Source organism: Eptatretus burgeri, chromosome 2 (genome assembly GCF_056783735.1).
Source record: "Eptatretus burgeri isolate ZD-2024b chromosome 2, Ebu_testis_v1, whole genome shotgun sequence".
Lineage (NCBI taxonomy): Eukaryota > Metazoa > Chordata > Myxini > Myxiniformes > Myxinidae > Eptatretus > Eptatretus burgeri.
Window position 1 is genome coordinate 130,553,041 of NC_140962.1, and position 18,551 is coordinate 130,571,591.

Here is an 18,551-nt window from a genome sequence, read left to right on the forward strand (position 1 = left end):
ATGCCGATGATCTTAAATGCCCTGGTTTCGACAGCGTGAAGCCGAGAAAGGTGGGAGGCAGGAGCACCAGCCCAGAGGGGAGAGCAGTACTCCATCAGGCTACGGACAAAAGCTTTGTAAGTGGTCAGGACCTTTCCAAATGACCTTGTCTTTCATGGAATGTAACCTATTTATGAGTATCAAACGATGGAGAAGGTAAGCACATGCATTTTTGATTTCATCAGAATGTATTGGTAACAGAGCCAAGTGTCTCAGCCAGAGAAGCATAAATAATCGATGAAAACAAAAAGATGAGCACAATGTGAGTATAACGGCACTCGGTAGAAAGCGTACCTCCGCCAGGCTGAACAGTTCATGTTTTGTGCCCAACTGCCATCGATATGCCGGATCTGGACCTTAACCAAGATCGAATTGGCTTGTTCTTGTCACATACCCACCTCACTCACCTCGTTTGGTCAGAACCCATCCACAACTTTTTGAAACATCATGCGATATGTATCTCGTTTTTGGTCCTATCTCTCAATTATGAAGAAACACTTTTTAAATTATTTTTTTTTTAAATCCGATGCAGATCTTCACCAAATCGAATCAAGTCGTCCTTGTTTCATACCCAATTTGTCCACCAAGTTTTGTCCCGAATCCATGCACAACTTTTTTGAGATATCGTTGTATGTCATTTTTTTTTTAACCCCCATCTCTCAATGGTGAAGAATCACTTACAGAATCCGTCCATAACTTTTTGAGATATCCTGCTCACAGACAGACAGACAGACAGACGAGGTGAAAACATAACCTCCGGTCCATCTTCGATTGCAGAGGTAATGAGAACAGCACTCGGTAGACTCCATATTCTCGAGTCGCACTCATTCTGAACAAAAATACCATCGTTAACTGAACATGCTCCAATTTTGGCCCACTGCTATTTTGGCCAATATTCCCATCCATATACCCATCTACCACATTCCTATGATGTTACACACATTGCCATTATCCATTGCTTTATTGATTTCTGGCAAATATCACCCGTCGCTTCGCTGATGGGAATACGAAGAGAAAGAGGGGAGAGAGGCAGAGAGAGAAAAAGAGGGAAGGAAGGGGTGGGGATGTGAGGAGGGTGTGGTGAGGGAGAAGTGGAGGAGGGAGGAGTTGGGAAGGGAGAGTGAGGATGGTGGGGGGGGGAGTGGACAGGGAGCAGAGGGGAAAATGAGGAATGGGGGAGCTAGGAGGGGAGAGTGAGAAAGGGAGGGAGAGTGATGAATGGGGGGGGGGTGGGAGGAAGAGTGACACTTCCCCATAAGTCGCTCTGCTAGCTGGGAGGTAGGGGTGGGAGCAAAGAGGATGGGGGAGCAATGAGGGGAAAGTGGGGGAGGTAAGGCGGTGTTCAGGACTTGTGTTTGGGACTTGAAGGGAGGGGGGGGTTCGACTTGCATTTGGGCAGGCGACTTGACGGGAAGCGGGGGTGATGGTCCCGTCTGCTGGCATTCGTATACAAATGAACAAAATGGGGTACGTTAAAACAGCATGTTCAAACAGGATATCAAAACAACCCGTCACTTTCAAACAACATGTACCCTTTTTAAGGAGATTATAACATGGGCGCCCCTTGAGGTATGCGACTCGTACTGCAGTTGCCACTATGTTTACCGGCTCTGGAACTGGATCTCTCCGAGGGGGTCACACACCGACCGGAGATGCATCGAGTGCCAAAGAATGCATGAACCGGACAAACGAACACTCCACCATCCATCCTTCCCTCCATCCATCTGTTGATAAGGAACAGCAGGCTTGGCACCGCATGACACCATGGGACGCAACACAGGCAGGTGGGGCCTGAACTTTGTATGTCAATCGATGTATTTTTATTGTGTTTAGCAGGACAGTGTGGGTATCGCCATGGCTTGCAAATAAACACCCAACCAGGTTGGAGAGCGCTCGCCAAATGGCTGAAGCACACTGACTGACTGACGGACGGACTGACTGACAAGCTGACATTTATTATTATTATAGACTAGGATATTTTAACGACCGCGTTTATCCACATTAAGGCTAAATTGCATCAATGAAGATGAATATGAATTGTTTTTCAAACGATATTCCCCGTGGCTAGTCGATCATACCTGTATGTATGAAGTTTCACAGCAATCTGTTGAGCGGTTCTGTAGAAGACTTTTTATGTCTTTATTTTCCATACAATATGGTCATCAGACCACCTGACCGATGACGTCTTAAATTTAATTCTTCACTCGCATCGGCTCGAGGATCTGATATGTGAAGTTTCAGATTTTTTGATAAGGATTTTGATTCAACAAATTCTGGCTGAAATACCACTTCACTGATGACGTCATCGTTATCACCCTATTTTGAATCCAGATCTATGCATTGTCTCGGCATGGATTATTGTCTATAGATCTATGTATTGTCTATAGTCATAGTCATGTATTGTCTCCATGGCGAGTTGATGACATTTGTCAAGTTTCATTTTTTTTTTTTCATTGAGTGATTTTGGATAAGAATATGTCCAAATTTTTTCTTTAATACAATATGGCTGCCAGACAATGTGATCTCTGATGTTGAAAGTTTCAAACTATATTCTCCATGGCTAGTCGATCATATCTATGTAGTTTTGCATTAGCCTAGTGTTGGCTTTGTGGTTAGGGTGGCTGGCTTGGGATCTTAGGGTCCTGAGTTTGAGCCCCGTGGCCACTGAATTAACACCAGTTGGGGTTGACTCAGCCTGTCATCCTTCCGAGGTCAGTGAAATGAGTACCAGTGTATTGGTATAGGGGCACAGCATCAGCGGCATAGTTACACCCCAACAAAATGATAGCGACCCAGCAGCCAAGCTGCCATATGCAAGACGAAGTTTTGCATTGATCTGTTGAGCGGTTCTGGAGAAGACTTTTTACGTTTTTATTTTCAAACCAATATGGCCGTCAGACCATGTGACCGATGACGTCGTTATCATCCTGTATACCCCATGGGGAGTTGATGACATGCGAAGTTTCAATTTTTTTTTTCTTGAGCGGTTTTGGAGGTGTCCAAATTTTTCATCAGTCCAATATAGCTGCCATAAGTATTTATTTTTTTCCCATATCAATATTTTTGATATGGAAAATCTGAAAATATTTTCCATCAATAAATATTTTCCATGGGGAGTCCCTCCAATGTTTAAGTTTTGGATCGATCAGACAGGCGGTGCAGAGAAAAAAGTATAATGAATTAATATGTAGGTTGTAAACATATACTGTAGATTTTATTTCGAATTTGCTTCAAGTGTTTACTGAATGAGATTGTAACATACTTTTGTGTGGTTCATCTTACCTTTGGTGTGAATCTTACCATGCAGAAACTAAAAGTTAAGTAAGCGTCAGTCAAAGGGAATGGCTATACCTGACATCACTCATCTCTAGCTGCATTTAAGGTGTTCTGATTCACTGGAATGAGTACAGTATTATTCTCCAATCTGGGACAAAGTTCTAGCCTCCACCTTGCCACTCCAAATGAGACCATGGAAGTTATTGACATCACAAAGGAGGCCAGTACCGCAGAGAAGTTGGTGATCTTCTCGTCTTCTGCCTGATTTCACAACGGGTCCTGCTTCGTTGGGTCTTCTTTCACCCCACCCCCAACACTCACCAACTTTAAAAAAATCTCTCTAAAGGTGGACAATCGGGAGTCCTTTCTGAATGTGCATATGCCAAACATCATTATGATTAATAAACAGTAAATGGCCATGTGACTTGGCTGACTTCCCTCCCATTAATATTGTTGTCAGAAATGTCAGGAGGTGAGAGCATCGAGATGAGATGCGGCCTCTCACAACCTGTGATGTCATGCATAAAAGAGGAGTGGAGATACCCGTGTCTGCATCCTTATAACCCCACCCCTTTTATGTTTACACCTCTTCAGGATCCCTCCACTTCATGTCTCTTCTTTCTGCATCTCACCACCCCATCCCCTCACATCTTCCTTCTCTACCCATCTTCACCCTCTCAGTTTCCCCCCCCCCCCATCTCAATACCCTCTCCCATCTTCCTGCCCCACACGTTCCCTACCCCCGTCCTCTCCTTCACACATACGTGCATCATACTGACAGCATCTCCTCCACTGTCTCTAACTGTGTGGACCTCAAACATCTGAGGCTGTCCTTCCAATGTGTGACAAATCTCTGAATTCAGACCGCTGCTGATAAAACAGACATTATCTGTTTAACAGAATCCTTCCTCCTGCAGGGTGTCCCTGACTCCATCGTGTCTCTTCCTGTGTATTGTCTCCTCTGATTTTATTGGCCTGAACCCCATCCTGGTGGTGGAATTGCACTTTACACCAAGAAACTTATACGTATACTGATGTTACACCTCCCAACCCCCCAGGAGTACCTTGAGCTGCAACTTCCCCTCCGTTCCCTCCTGCCTGAAATAATTAATAGTATTGTTGTGGTTGACGAAATTCGCAAACCACCATTCAGGTCCCTTAGGTGAGATATCTCTGTAAGTATATGTGTAGTTAGGCCCAAACCCGTTGTTTAGAGGGAATAAATGTCATTCATGCGGGCTGCGACCCTTTTAGATAGCCGTTTTTCTTTTACTATCTTTATTTTGGACCAGCCGCCATTACTACCACCACCAACCACGTCTCAACAGCCATCACACAACAACCACCAACCACAACGCCGCTTCACGACAACAGCCACGACCTTTACCGTCACAACTCGCCACCATCGCATCACCACCATTCTTGCGCCACTTGTGGGCACCGATACTGGACTCGTGCAGGGCGCGCACCGAGCAGCGTGTTCAGAAACATCACAGACTTTCCGAGGAAAACGGATCAAAAACGACTCACGCCCACTTCTGTTCCGTCCTATCGGTGAGCGTGGGGCGATTTGGCCCTGCCTCCAGGGCGTTGGAGTGTGGTCGCTATATGCAAATTCATGGATCAAAAAGCATTCACGCCCACTTTTCCTCGGTCCAATGGGGAGCCAGTTAGAGGTGAAGGGTCGGAGGTAAAGGGTCAAAGGTGAAGGAGCGAGGCCACGGGGAATATAAACGGCTGCGTTCGTCAGTCAAAGCAGTTGGCAGTTGGGAGTTCGCAGTTAGGGAGTTGTCGGTGGAGCTGGGAAGAAGTGGTAGTAGTCAGAGTGAAGAGGACGGAGCTGTGGAGAGGTGGCGGCGGCGAAGCGGTCGAGGGGGTGCTCGCGTCGGATTCGGGGAGCTGCGGAGGGAGAGGCCGGCGGCGCGACCGAGGTCGTGGTGGAGACGCTCGTCGCGGGACCCGAGACAGGGAGATATCCACCTTTCCCCCGAGCATCAACAACCCCCTCCTGTTTCCCCCCCACGCTGAGATAGTGCGACAAGGGGGCCCCTTTCCTACCCCCTACCAGACACTGTCCGCGAGGCCCGCGGAGTCGGGGCGCCAGCGCCATTTCACGTCTCATCATCAGACGGGTAGGCCCGACGCATCCTTGAGGGTGGTCCTTTTCTTTTGCTTTGGGTATATGTGTTGTTGGCGCCGTCTGTGAAGTAAAATTGTATAAGTGTTGCCGTGTGCTCGGTAGTCGGATAGCTCTGCATTGTCTTCTTCTTTTATATTTGCTTTTTGTGTAATATTGTGTGTTTCTTCTCCTTTTACATTTGCTTTTGGTGTAATTGTATATGTGTGCTTTCCGTGTGCCATCGCGAAATAAATGTGAATTATGTTGAACTGTTTTCCCGTTTCGCTTCGTCTTTTCTTTCATTGAATCTCCATCTTACTTCACGTAAAGGGTTGGTAGTGGGCTGAATACGCCCGATAATTAATCGAACCGTCGAGGTCGACGATAACACCGCTCGGTTATCCCGATAGTACGGAACGGGTCGCTTAAAGTGGCCCGTGTCCGAAGTCGACCTGCGGCGAGGTGCGATCGCCCGGTCTACCCTCCGTGTGGGTACTTAGGTAGGTCGAATTTGGCGAGCAACCCTATCCCACGCGGGGGGCCGATTGGCACGATCGTGGTGAGGCCGAAAGGTCCACCCGTGACTGGTTCACGGCGTTAGTCCGAGAGGGTCACGACTGGATTGTCCGTCCGGTGGGCAACTGCCGCGATTCGAGTTACGTGGCCGTCAGCACGCCGGCGGGCGCGAATCCGCAACACTGGTGTCAGGTCGTGCGATATAAACCCATCCCCCTCCTCACGGCACTGGTATCGGAGAACGGGAAAACGGGCTCTCCTGTCTCCAGCTAAATTCACGGGAATCGGTCCAGGGGTGAGAGGAGCGACCCCCGATTCCCTCCAAATTACGAGCGAGCTAAATTAACCCTTTACGAGAAGCAAGATGGCGTCTCAAGGCGAGCGGGTGCCGGGTGGATTAGGTATGTGTAATAGTAATGTAGAATCCATGGCTCAGGACGAGATCACCGTGCAAGAGAAACCCGTACCAGAAGGTTGGGAAAGGCATCGATGCCGTTCATCTGGTCGGTTTTTTTTATTATAACTCCACCACTAAATGTAGTCAGTGGGAGTGGCCAGGGCAGGTGACAATGCGGCAGATTATGGAACTCGCGCAGAGCATAAATGACAAACTGGATTACTGGAATGCCGAAATAGAAAAAATGAACGAAAAGATGGATGCGAACACAAACGAAATAAAAGGCATGAACAAGCAAATGAACGGAATGGAAACAAACATGAGGGAAGAAACTAAAAAGCTGCGGGGTGAGACGCAGAACATGGGCCGAAGCCTGCAGGCGGGCATGAAGGCAGTGACGGAGACGTGCACGAGGGAGATAAGGGAAGAGACGGAAATAATAGTTGAGACAAGGGAGGTAAAGGGTGAAGAGGTGACTGAGTTGGCAGAGACACGGGAGATGGGAACGATAGAGGGAAGACTGCACGATGAAGACGGGGTAAGTGACGCACACACACACACGGAGGTAGTGGAGGACAATGGGGGTGAGCTGGTGGACTGGGTGGAGGCCCGGTGCGAGCAGCTGGATGGCCTCCTCCAGGAACGAGGGGAGGGAGTATGCCCCCTTGAGGCGAGTCACGACCAGGTGGGTTCGGTCGTGCTTTGCGAGGTTGAGGGGACGGATGCTGTGGATGGGTGCACGCCGAGCTTGGGGGGTATAGAGGCCCCGGAGACCCTTGTGGGGACACGAATCCCCAGTGTGGTTGTCCCTGTGTGTGTGGTGCAAGGTGTGAGTGCGTCCCCGTGTGTGGAAGCGACCCCGTGTGTGAGTGGTGTGGTGGCGATTGTGCCGGAGTACGTGCTTCCCAGCACGCCGTGTGTAAAAGGGGCACCGCAAGTGGAAGAGGCCGTGTGTGTGGATGAAACGGCCAGTGTGGATGAGGCACCGCGGGTGAGTGACCCCGTGTGTGTGAGTGAGGGACGGTGTGTGGATGAGGCACCGCGGGTGAGTGCCCCCGCGTGTGTGAGTGGTGTGGTTTGTGTGAGGGAAACGGCACGAGTGAGTGAAAGGTCGCGAGTGCGTGGAGCCACGTGTGCGAGGGAGGTAGCATGCGTGAGTGAACGGCCGAGTGCAAGGGAGACCGTGTGTGTGAGAGAGCGGTATGTAAGGGAGATGTCGGTCGGCATGTGTGAACATGCAGCCGCGTCTCCCGGTGTGAGTTTAATGGTGAGGTGTGTTAGCGTCGTAACACGCGGGAGTGCGTGTGTCGAATGGCGACGACAGCGACATGTGAGGAAAGGAAGCCGAGTTGCGGCTGTGGTTGTTTCGGGGACCGTGCCGGGTTCACCCAGCAGTGAGCACGAGGTCCGTGCTGTGCAACGCACGAGGCCCCCACGTGCTCGCTTGCGAGAGTGAAGTCCCGGTCCGGAAACGCACGCGGTGGATTTGCCGATCCCGCGGACGGACAAAGTTTAGGCAGGATTTCGGATTTGGACCAGACGGGTTCTCCACGCGATCGTGTGTGTTAAGCTCCAACGGGCAAAGCACATGTGTTCGCGTGGGGAACCCCTCGAGACGTGGGGCTTGTGTTTTTTTTATGCGCACGGTGACGCCATGGCTGCACGTGGGGTTGGAATCCGGCAGGAGGGGTATCCCTGCCGGATAGTACCGTCCAAGGAGGGACGAGGAACACGTGCAGCTGCATGACGTCACGGGCAGGTGCAAAGTGCGCGAGCTGCGAGTTGCCGCGCTGGTGATGCGCATGTAAAAAAAAAAAAAAAAAAAACAAGCCTCACTTTCGGGTGCACAGGATTCCTGGGCAAGGGGTGGAAGACCCCCTTGACCAGGGCACAGGATGGAAACTAGTTAGGGGGAAGGGTTAGCTTAGCTAGACCGACTTCATGGGGCAGGGGTAGGTCCTCATGGAGTCCGTGGAATGGATTAGTTAGAGGGATTGTAGCCAGATTTAGGTTGGGAAATAAAATGATTTTTTTGACTTAGAAGACAGTGACAGACAGTGAATGTGTAGAGGGGACGTAGCTTAGCTACGTGGTGTTAAAAGGAACGTGCTACTAGTTTAAGGGACGACGTGGGAGCACGAGTTAGTTAGGGGAGGTAGTTAGAAGGAAGGCAGAGTTCAGCGGTGAGTGTGTTGAAGAGTTGGTGAGTGAAGTGGAAGCATGTGCTTGGTGAGTGAGTGAGGCCAGCGGGTCTGTGTGTGTGGAGCGAATGGGGAATGCATGGTGCGATGAGTGATTGGGGGGAGGAGTGACTCCCGCCCAAGGGACCCCGGGGTCAGTATAAAGTGAGTTAGGGGGTTAGTCAAATTAACAAATATGGAAGTCGTTTTGTTGTTGGTGGGGAAGTAGGCTCGAAACCCATTTGGAGGGGTGCAGGAGCCCTGTTGACGGGCTGGGAGCATGGCTGCGAAAAGTGAGTATCGCTGAGTGGGTACCCCGGGCAACAGGCTAGTCGGCCGTAGTAGGCCAAGGGCCCATGGGGGGCCGGGATAGCGTAGTGGGCACGGGTGCGCCTGCTTGGTGCGGGGGCCCGGGGCGCCATTAGCCGCGTGGGCAGTGTTGTGGGCACGGGTGACCCTCGGAAAGGGGCCTGGGAAGCCAGCCTGCCACGTGTGCGTTTCAGGGGAGGTGCCATGGGGGGCACTCCCCGGTGTTAGGGAGCTGGTAGGCTCGGAGGCAGTGTAGTGCCCGGGGGTGCCATCGTCGGAGAATCGGCAGAGGGTCGTGCCTGCCAAAGGGAGCCACGTGTCCCAGCCATGAGACCGTGTGAGGGCACGGAGAGAAAATTGGGGGGCGAGGCCCGAAATTGTGAGGACACCAACACAGGCGACGGGAATCTGGGTTGTTAGAACCAATAGTTTAAGCGAGAGGCGCTTGTTGAAAGCCCCGGGGTAGTTTAACAGTTAAATGGTTAGGGTAGATTAGGAGATGTACCCCTCCGCACCATCCATCCCCTCGCTCTCGTTGTGGGCCGCTGGACCCACTTTGGTTATAGATCGCCGAACTCTGGGGAGGCCATTCTGAGGCTTGAGTTGGGCCTCGACACAGGACGTTAGCTCTCCCTTACTCCCCTCCGGGAAGGGAACGTAGGGGTTGGGAGTAGGCTAGGTGACAGGATAGGTTAGCCGAACAAGGACAGTACAGGAGGTTAGGGGACGATTTATAGTGGGGAAGTAAAAAAAAAAAAAGAAAAAAAAAATTGGGGCTAAATTGGGGTTTGACAAATTAAGGGAGTGGGTATAGACAGTGACAGGCAAAGGCGATAGGTTGGGAGGGAGACCGTAGGGTAGGTCCGAGCCCGCCTTCCGAGTGGCCAGCACCACCGCACTCCCTCTATCAACCTCCACTGAACGGCGAAGGCTGGCCAGCTTCATCTGCTGGCTGCGTTGCTGCAAGGCAAAGGCCGGCCCACTTCATCGGCAACTGTTGTTTTGCTGCAAGGCCTGTGCCGGTTGGATCGTCTGCAGCTGTTTTCTGCAAGGCCTGTACCGGCCGGATCATCTGCAGCTGTTTTTCTTCAAGGCCTGTGCCGGCCAGTTCATCTGCCGGCTGTGTTTGCCTGCAGCGGCCTTCTTCTGCGGGCTGTGTTTGCCTGCTGCCTTTGCCATGCCATGCCCACTGCCCCTGTTCACCAGCCCCGTTCAATTTTTGCTTTGCCCCCCCCTGTTCATTGCCATGTGCGCCAGGATCAGAAAGCAACAGTTTGCAAGCTGCAAGAACTGCCCTGTTGGCAGCTACAACACGGGCCTGCACTGGCGGCCCGTGCACCTTGTTTGTGTTCATCCATCCATTCGTTGTGTTCATTGCGTGTGCCACTTGAGCTGGCACGGAGACTACGTTTGTGCAGCCCATGCACCGTTGTGGTTCACTGCGTTCAGTTCAAACCATTCATCCATCCATTCGTTGTGTTCATTGCGTGTGCCACTTGAGCTGGCACGGAGACTACGTTTGTGCAGCCCATGCACCGTTGTTGTTCACTGCGTTCAGTTCAAAAGGGAAGGCCTTGGACTGCGTGTGAGCAGCCGGCCACGTTCCCTGTCACCTGCATTGTTTGAGCCAGAGACTGCATGTGAGCAGCCTGGCTCCCTGCTAACTGCTTTCTTTTTGCAGAGTTCATTGATCCTAGGCCATGGTTTAGTGTAAAATTTGTAAGTTAAGGTAAGATGTACTGTAAATATGAGTGCGTCCCCGGCATATCTGTCTTAGCGCCGGCAATTTTATTTAAGTCGTCCGTGTGAGTGAGTTTGTTTAGGTAGTTACTCAGCCCTCAGGTTATTTATTTTGGGGACACGAATACCATGAATGTCGCACTCAGGGATCCGTAGGTAAAATGTACTAGGGGAAAAGTACACATGATGGCACACGAAAATTTGACGACTCGGGACGAGTCTGTAAAAAGGGGAAGGGGTAGTGTTGTGGTTGATGAAATTCGCAAACCACCATTCAGGTCCCTGAGGTGAGATATCTCTGTAAGTATATGTGTAGTTAGGCCCAAACCCGTTGTTTAGAGGGAATAAATGTCATTCATGCGGGCTGCGACCCTTTTAGATAGCCGTTTTTCTTTTACTATCTTTATTTTGGACCAGCCGCCATTACTACCACCACCAACCACATCTCAACAGCCATCACACAACAACCACCAACCACAACGCCGCTTCACAACAGCCACGACCTTTACCGTCACAACTCGCCACCATCGCATCACCACCATTCTTGCGCCACTTGTGGGCACCGATACTGGACTCGTGCAGGGCGCGCACCGAGCAGCGTGTTCAGAAACATCACAGACTTTCCGAGGAAAACGGATCAAAAACGACTCACCCCCACTTCTGTTCCGTCCTATCGGTGAGCGTAGGGCGATTTGGCCCCGCCTCCAGGGCGTTGGAGTGTGGTCGCTATATGCAAATTCATGGATCAAAAAGCATTCACGCCCACTTTTCCTCGGTCCAATGGGGAGCCAGTTAGAGGTGAAGGGTCGGAGGTAAAGGGTCAAAGGTGAAGGAGCGAGGCCACGGGGGATATAAACGGCTGCGTTCGTCAGTCAAAGCAGTTGGCAGTTGGGAGTTCGCAGTTAGGGAGTTGTCGGTGGAGCTGGGAAGAAGTGGTAGTAGTCAGAGTGAAGAGGACAGAGCTGTAGAGAGGTGGCGGCGGCGAAGCGGTCGAGGGGGTGCTCGCGTCAGATTCGGGGAGCTGCGGAGGGAGAGGCCGGCGGCGCGACCGAGGTCGTGGTGGAGACGCTCGTCGCGGGACCCGAGACAGGGAGATATCCACCTTTCCCCCGAGCATCAACAACCCCCTCCTGTTTCCCCCCGCGCTGAGATAGTGCGACAAGGGGGCCCCTTTCCCACCCCCTACCAGACACTGTCCGCGAGGTCCGCGGAGTCGGGGCGCCAGCGCTATTTCACGTCTCATCATCAGACGGGTAGGCCCGACGCGGTCTTGGCCCCAGGCCCGCCTCATCCTTGAGGGTGGTCCTTTTCTTTTGCTTTGGGTATATGTGTTGTCGGCGCCGTCTGTGAAGTAAAATTGTATAAGTGTTGCCGTGTGCTCGGTAGTCGGATAGCTCTGCATTGTCTTCTTTTATATTTGCTTTTTGTGTAATATTGTGTGTTTCTTCTCCTTTTACATTTGCTTTTGGTGTAATTGTATATGTGTGCTTTCCGTGTGCCATCGCAAAATAAATGTGAATTACGTTGAACTGTTTTCCCGTTTCGCTTCGTCTTTTCTTTCATTGAATCTCCATCTTACTTCACGTAAAGGGTTGGTAGTGGGCTGAATACGCCCGATAATTAATCGAACCGTCGAGGCCGACGATAACACTGCTCGGTTATCCCGATAGTACGGAACGGGTCGCTTAAAGTGGCCCGTGTCCGAAGTCGACCTGCGGCGAGGTGCGATCGCCCGGTCTACCCTCCGTGTGGGTACTTAGGTAGGTCGAATTTGGCGAGCAACCCTATCCCACGCGGGGGGGGGGGCGATTGGCACGATCGTGGTGAGGCCGAAAGGTCCACCCGTGACTGGTTCCCGGCGTTAGTCCGAGAGGGTCACGACTGGATTGTCCGTCAGGTGGGCGACGTGCCGCGATTCGAGTTACGTGGCCGTTCGCACGCCGGCGGGCGCGAATCCGCAACAGTATATATCATTTTAAACTTAGCCTGTGCATCACCAAGCCACATATTATAAGAAGCACAAAGGTTTGAGGTGAAACGCACCCATCTCCGAAACTTTGGCCTTTCAAGGGCCCATATTGTCAGGAATTTTTTGCAATACGGACTGTAAGATATCAACTTTTTGGATGAGTTGATCAGAAAGTTCTCCAAATGTTTTGTTGCGCAGAGGCACCCTCCTTTCTCTCAAATGTTTTCCAAGTATTTTTGGCGTCTTTAAAAGCTTGATGAGCCATATCATGCTACAATCCTTATCTGGCACATATGATAAATGTACAGGTCGCACTGGTGGACTTCCTTACGAGGGGTTTCTGTACATGTATGCTGACCAATTTGGAGCAGATTGTCATTTTGAAAGAAAGATATTTGTTCATTTGATCATGTGCTTGTGCGAGTGAATATCTCTGGCTATTCTCAGAGAGCTGCCTCAGCACCACGTGGAGTCTGGTGGGTCACTCAGGGAGATTGGCAAGGACTGCAAGCAGCCATCGCACTTCAGGGTTGGTGTCCTCTATCTACTGCCTCTGATGTTAACTCAGCCTGGGAATTCTTCCACAGAAACCTGCCCTCTCTTATGCACACATTCATCTAATCTCGTCTTCAGGTATCTTACCCTTCTTCTTGCCAATGGTACACTAAATCCTGTTATGAAGCAGTTGCTGAAACAACTTCCCTTCTCTTCCTGGAAGGAAAACCTGACCAAAGACATCTCAGATCAATTCACAAAGCCCGCCACAAGTGTGTGTCCACTCTCAGGAGAGACAGAAAACATCGGTCCAACCTCAAGAATGAGCTTTCAAACTTGTCTCCCTCCTCTAAAAGCTGGTGACACCTTGTTAAGTCTGTTTCTGGTGTACTGTATGGTCCCCTTCCATCCCTTTTCTCTCTTCAAATGGCACTATTGCCGACTACGCTCATGAGAAGGCTGAATGCCTCAATTCTGTGCTTGCTTTCAAATCTTGTGTCCCAACCCCTCACTCTTGATAAATATCCTCTCCAGTTGGAAAAGAGAGTTCAGGAGCAGTTGGATGCACTTAAGAAGGTGGTGAAGTTTCTTTCAATCCTCGACTCTGATACTGCCACTGGAGCAGACAGCATCAGCTCATGTGTTCTAAAAACCTGCTCTGCTGTTCTTGCACATCCTCTATCTGCACTTTTCACCCTATCATTTGCCCTCAGTCATCTTGTATCTGGTGAGAAGTCAGCTGACATCACTACATTAGATAAAGAAAGTGCAAAAACGGATCCCCTTAACTATAGATCTATTAGCTTACTTCCAATCATCAGCAAGATAATATAATCTATCATCACATTTGATATAAAGTCCTTTCTTTTCTCTCACGGCCTCATCTCAGAACAACAATTTGGAATTCAGCCTCCAAAGCCAGCCGACAACTGGGCATCCTCTGCCATCCAAAGTAGTTCTTTGGCACACATGAGCTCCTATCCACCTGCAAGGCTCTCATCTACAGCTTGATGGAGTCCTGCTCTCCCCTCTGGAATGGCACCCCTTCCTCACACCTTACTCATCTTGACACGATTGAAATAGTGGGGTGCCTGGACACTCAGTCATTTCAAAGTGATGCAAAAGTTTCAGTGTTACTGCTAAATTGAAGGTAAGGGTCTATACTAGAGAACGATTTTGGTTTGAGTGTCAAGCACTGCGATTATTTGGGGGGGGGGGTGGAGGTAGTAGTGGGCGGGGGGCATTTTTCAATTAAACAGCATTTAAAATTAGACTTTAAAAAAAACTCATGTTGTATTAGAACGCCAACAGACGTTTAGCATTGGTTCTATAATAAGAAAAAAAATGACAAAATGCTTAAAAACATTTTCCCCAAAATTAGTTAAAAAGTGGGGAGGGGGTAATAACTCACAGCTCACACCACTCCAGTCCAAAAAAATCTATTGTATTTTTCTTGCTGTTTTTTCCAGAATATTTTCTGAGATGGCAGGGACAACGAGTTGGCATTTGTGCATGCTATGCCAAAAGCAAACGGAGGAAGAGCTTGTTTGCCCTCTTGTGAATCCCGTGGCTAGTCGTAGAGAGGGAGCCTACACAGAAATCACCAGCCTTGTAAGTCAATTCAGAGCAATTGGTGCTGCTCCACACCCAAACGTAGAAATTCCAGATGTAGAGTCCATGCACAAGAATCGTGCATCCTGGCACAAATCCTGTCGTCAGCTTTACAGGACATCTGCACTTGACCATGCAAAAAAAGCGTCATTATGAAGGACCGCCTCCAGCATGAAAAAGATCCCTACAGACCAGGACAGCGGTAAATCGTACTCTGTCTCTTCTGTGGTGATAAAACAAATGCAACAGACCATTCTTTCCAGAAGGTCGAACTCACCCCGCAGATACACAACAAGGCAGTTGCACAGGTAGAAGACCGTGTCGTGGCAGAAGGTGATCTGGTAGCCATCGAAGCAAAGTATCACAGGAATTGCGACACAGTTCAACCGCCGTTACGTTGCACTTTGCAACCAAGACACTTAGTGAAAACCTTGAAGCCACAACAGAAAATGAATTGCTCCAATTCATAAAGGAAGAAGTCTCTGGAGGTTGCAGATTCTTTGCATTGCAAGATCTGACAGAGAGATTGGAACTACATGGAATCCAGAAAGCTGTGAACCGGACACACCTAAAAGAAACGGTTCTTGAACACTTCCCGAATTTGACGGAAGAGAAGGGTGTACGAAATCGAGTTTTCCTTGTTTGTTCGAAAACGGCTAGAAAGATCATTTCAGATGCAACTCAAACACCAGACGAGGAAGCACGTACACTACTAATGGCAGCATCGATTCTCCGTAAAGCTGTTTTGGATCATGACACCATTCAAGTTTGAAGGTTAATTTCCCAATGGTTGCAATCATCTGTTCCACAGCGTATGAAGTATTTCTTCCACCAACTCCTCGAAGGATCCAAATAATCACCCGAACAAAATAATTCCAGGAAGATCCTCTCTGTGAGTGAAGTTGCTATGCTAAATATGACTTCTCTTTCTGCGAACTTGAGTTGCGAGCCTCCCCTTGAGGTATTCCTGACCCTCAAATTGCATTCCCAAACAAGAAGTAAGAAGCTTGGAGAACTACGACACAAATATGCTCTGAGCGTGTCATATAAGAAAGTCCTCACCACTGAAGTTAGCTTTGCACAGGCTGTTGCAGATCAAACGAGGAATAACGGTGATATAGTCTGTCCTACAAACTTGCGTCAGCACATTTTCATAGTTGCAGCCCTGGATAACTTGGATCACAATCCTACATCACGCACTGCCAGCTCTTCCTTCCATGGAACTGGAATTTCAATTTTTCAGTTCCCTTTATCACAGCAGCCTGGGTTAGATCAAGCATGTCTACGAATTAGCTCTTACAAAACAGCAACAGGCAGCAGTGGACCCATCCTGCCTCGTTCATACATGTTTGTACCACCTGTAGGAATCTTGTCACCCAACCTCCGGTAAAGGATGTGCATCCAGTAGCAACGAGTACATTCGACGAGGAGAAACAGCACGAACAGGCATGGATGACTGCAGTACATGACATCCAAAATATGAGGATTCTGATGCAGAAAAGGACACACCAACAATGTGGTCTTCATTCCATGCTGCTCGATCAGATGCTGTTGGACAACCCGAAGAAGGCATTGAAGCCCACCTGCCACTATTCCATGAGAAAGCAGCCACTCCAGAAATGATTCGACATGGAATGGAGCTGGTGAAAAAAACAACTGACCACCTCAACCCACACCAAATACCTGTATTGGTTGTGGACCAACCACTCTATGATCTTGCAAAAAAAAATGCAGTGGACCTTCCCGGACATCATTGGGGAAGACAAGTTAGTGGTCATGCTAGGTGGACTCCACATTGAAATGGCTTTGTGGAGCACCATGGGAGACCTTCTGCATGGGTCTGGATGGCCTGAAGCCATCAAAGAAGCTTGGCTAGTGAAGACAGAAGCAGCAGCCACATCTTTTCTGAAAGCATCCAATGCAATGAGAATAAGATATGCTCATCAAGTTACTGTTGTGGTACTCAACACCCTTCTGAAACAAGCCTACAAGGACAGTGGAACAGAGATGGCCCTTGAGGAATGGGTCGTGTTAACTTCAAGAGAGCCCAACGTTCCAATTCTGGCTACTCGTACACAAGTACCAACAGATCATTCTCATGTTCATCCGAGCACATCGAGAACGGAAGTTCGAACTCATGGTCACTACCCTGCGGAAGCTTGTCCCTCTGTTCTTTGTTCTCGATCACCAGAATTATGCCAGACGGGTTTCAATCCTTATCCGAGACTTGGAGGATCTCACAGATAGCGTTCAGGTTGAGTTTGAAATGGGACACTGGACAATAACTCGAAGCAATCGGCGTTTCTCATACTTACCAATTGATCAAGCACATGGGCAAGCGAACAAAAGGATAAAAGGAGTAGGTGGCATTATTGGTCTCACAGAGAACCCCGAGATGCTGGAACGCTGGATCGTTACAGGTCCGGAAATCAGCCGTGTCGTTGAGGACTTTACTAGTGTAAAAGACAACGATGATGATGAACAACTCTCTCATCATGAGGAAGGATATGCTTCTCAGCACCGATTTCAACGCCATGTCAAAGATCTGATCGAGGTGTTGCTGAGCAAGGGAAGTCCTTTTGAGGAGCACAGCGAAGACCTGGTTACATTAGACAACAAGGTATGCGAGTCTGTGACTGCAGCTGTATCTGTCCGTAATTGCGAGTCTATGGGACAAGAGCAGTACGACAACTGTAGGAAGAATGTGCTGGACTCAAATGACACACTTCTGATAGCACCTATCAAACAAAACAAGTTACTGTTGTTTCATGAGAAGAAAACACAGAAGACGACTGCAGCTAAACTTAGAATGCAGCACTTCAAACGTCATGCGGAGCTCTATGGACAAGCTTTTGTAGCACTGGACATCCGCGGGGGTGATTTGTAGGAGTTTTTTTGTCATGAATCTTCACCATATCCACCTGCATTATCGTCAGAAGGGTCCCTCAACTCTTGTACAAAGTCAGATATGATTGTATACATCATGGAAACCAGTTAAAGCAGTATTATTTCTGCTGATGAGGAACTAACTGCACCAGATGTTTACGACTTTGTTGATATTGACGGTGGAGTACTGATACACTCCCTTCCTGGTACAAATGTCCAATGCAAGACCTTTGATTCATATTTCGACAAGGTATTCTGCCCAAGAGTTCGCCACGACTTGAAATGATCGAGACGAATAGACATTGTGTGGGACGAATATCGTGCACTCACAATCAAAGGAGGTACAAGGGAAAAAACGAGGAACAGGCACCCGACAGCGTGTATGTGGCACTGCCAAAATCCCTGGAAACTGGCAGAAGTTTCTGGCGAACATTGATAACAAGAAGGAACTGTTCGCATTCCTGTCAAAAAAAGAACACAAGAACAGTTCCCAGATGACAAGGATGTCTCCATCACTGCAGGTGATCAAGTACACCATGCTGGAAATGATCCACCAATGGTACCTGATAACCAAGGAGACTGCTTAATCAGCACCAACGCTCTGCACACAGTTTGGTCCCAATGGATGGATGGAACAAATCCTAAAATGAAGAGCTTTGTAGATATGGAGTCGTGAGGCAAATAGCTTCTCCTGTGTCTAAATCTCCTTCAACTTAGCATAAACGTAGCACATGCTTCATGGCTTCCCAATAACACCTCAAAGCAACTGCTCGTTGTCGATTTATTGTGCAAAGCAAAATATTGAAGGAATCTACATAATATATGCACACAAAAGGCAGAATTGTTGACCAGCAACATTCCCATAGACCACTGGTGAGGACGCTGGACAGGAATCCCAGAGATTGTGGGTACACGTCCAACAGAAAACAAGTTTTAAAGCAGTGGTTCTCAACCCGTGGCCTGTAGACCATATGTGGCTCAGTCAGCAGAACGCTGTGGCCCAAGTGATATCCA

General features: G+C 49.2%; 1 pseudogene; it reads left to right on the forward strand.

Moving 5' to 3' along the window:
- The first annotated feature begins 14,436 nt into the window (after nucleotides 1–14,436).
- LOC147033125 (uncharacterized) lies at nucleotides 14,437–18,124 on the forward strand (annotated as a pseudogene).
- Nucleotides 18,125–18,551: the final 427 nt, after the last annotated feature.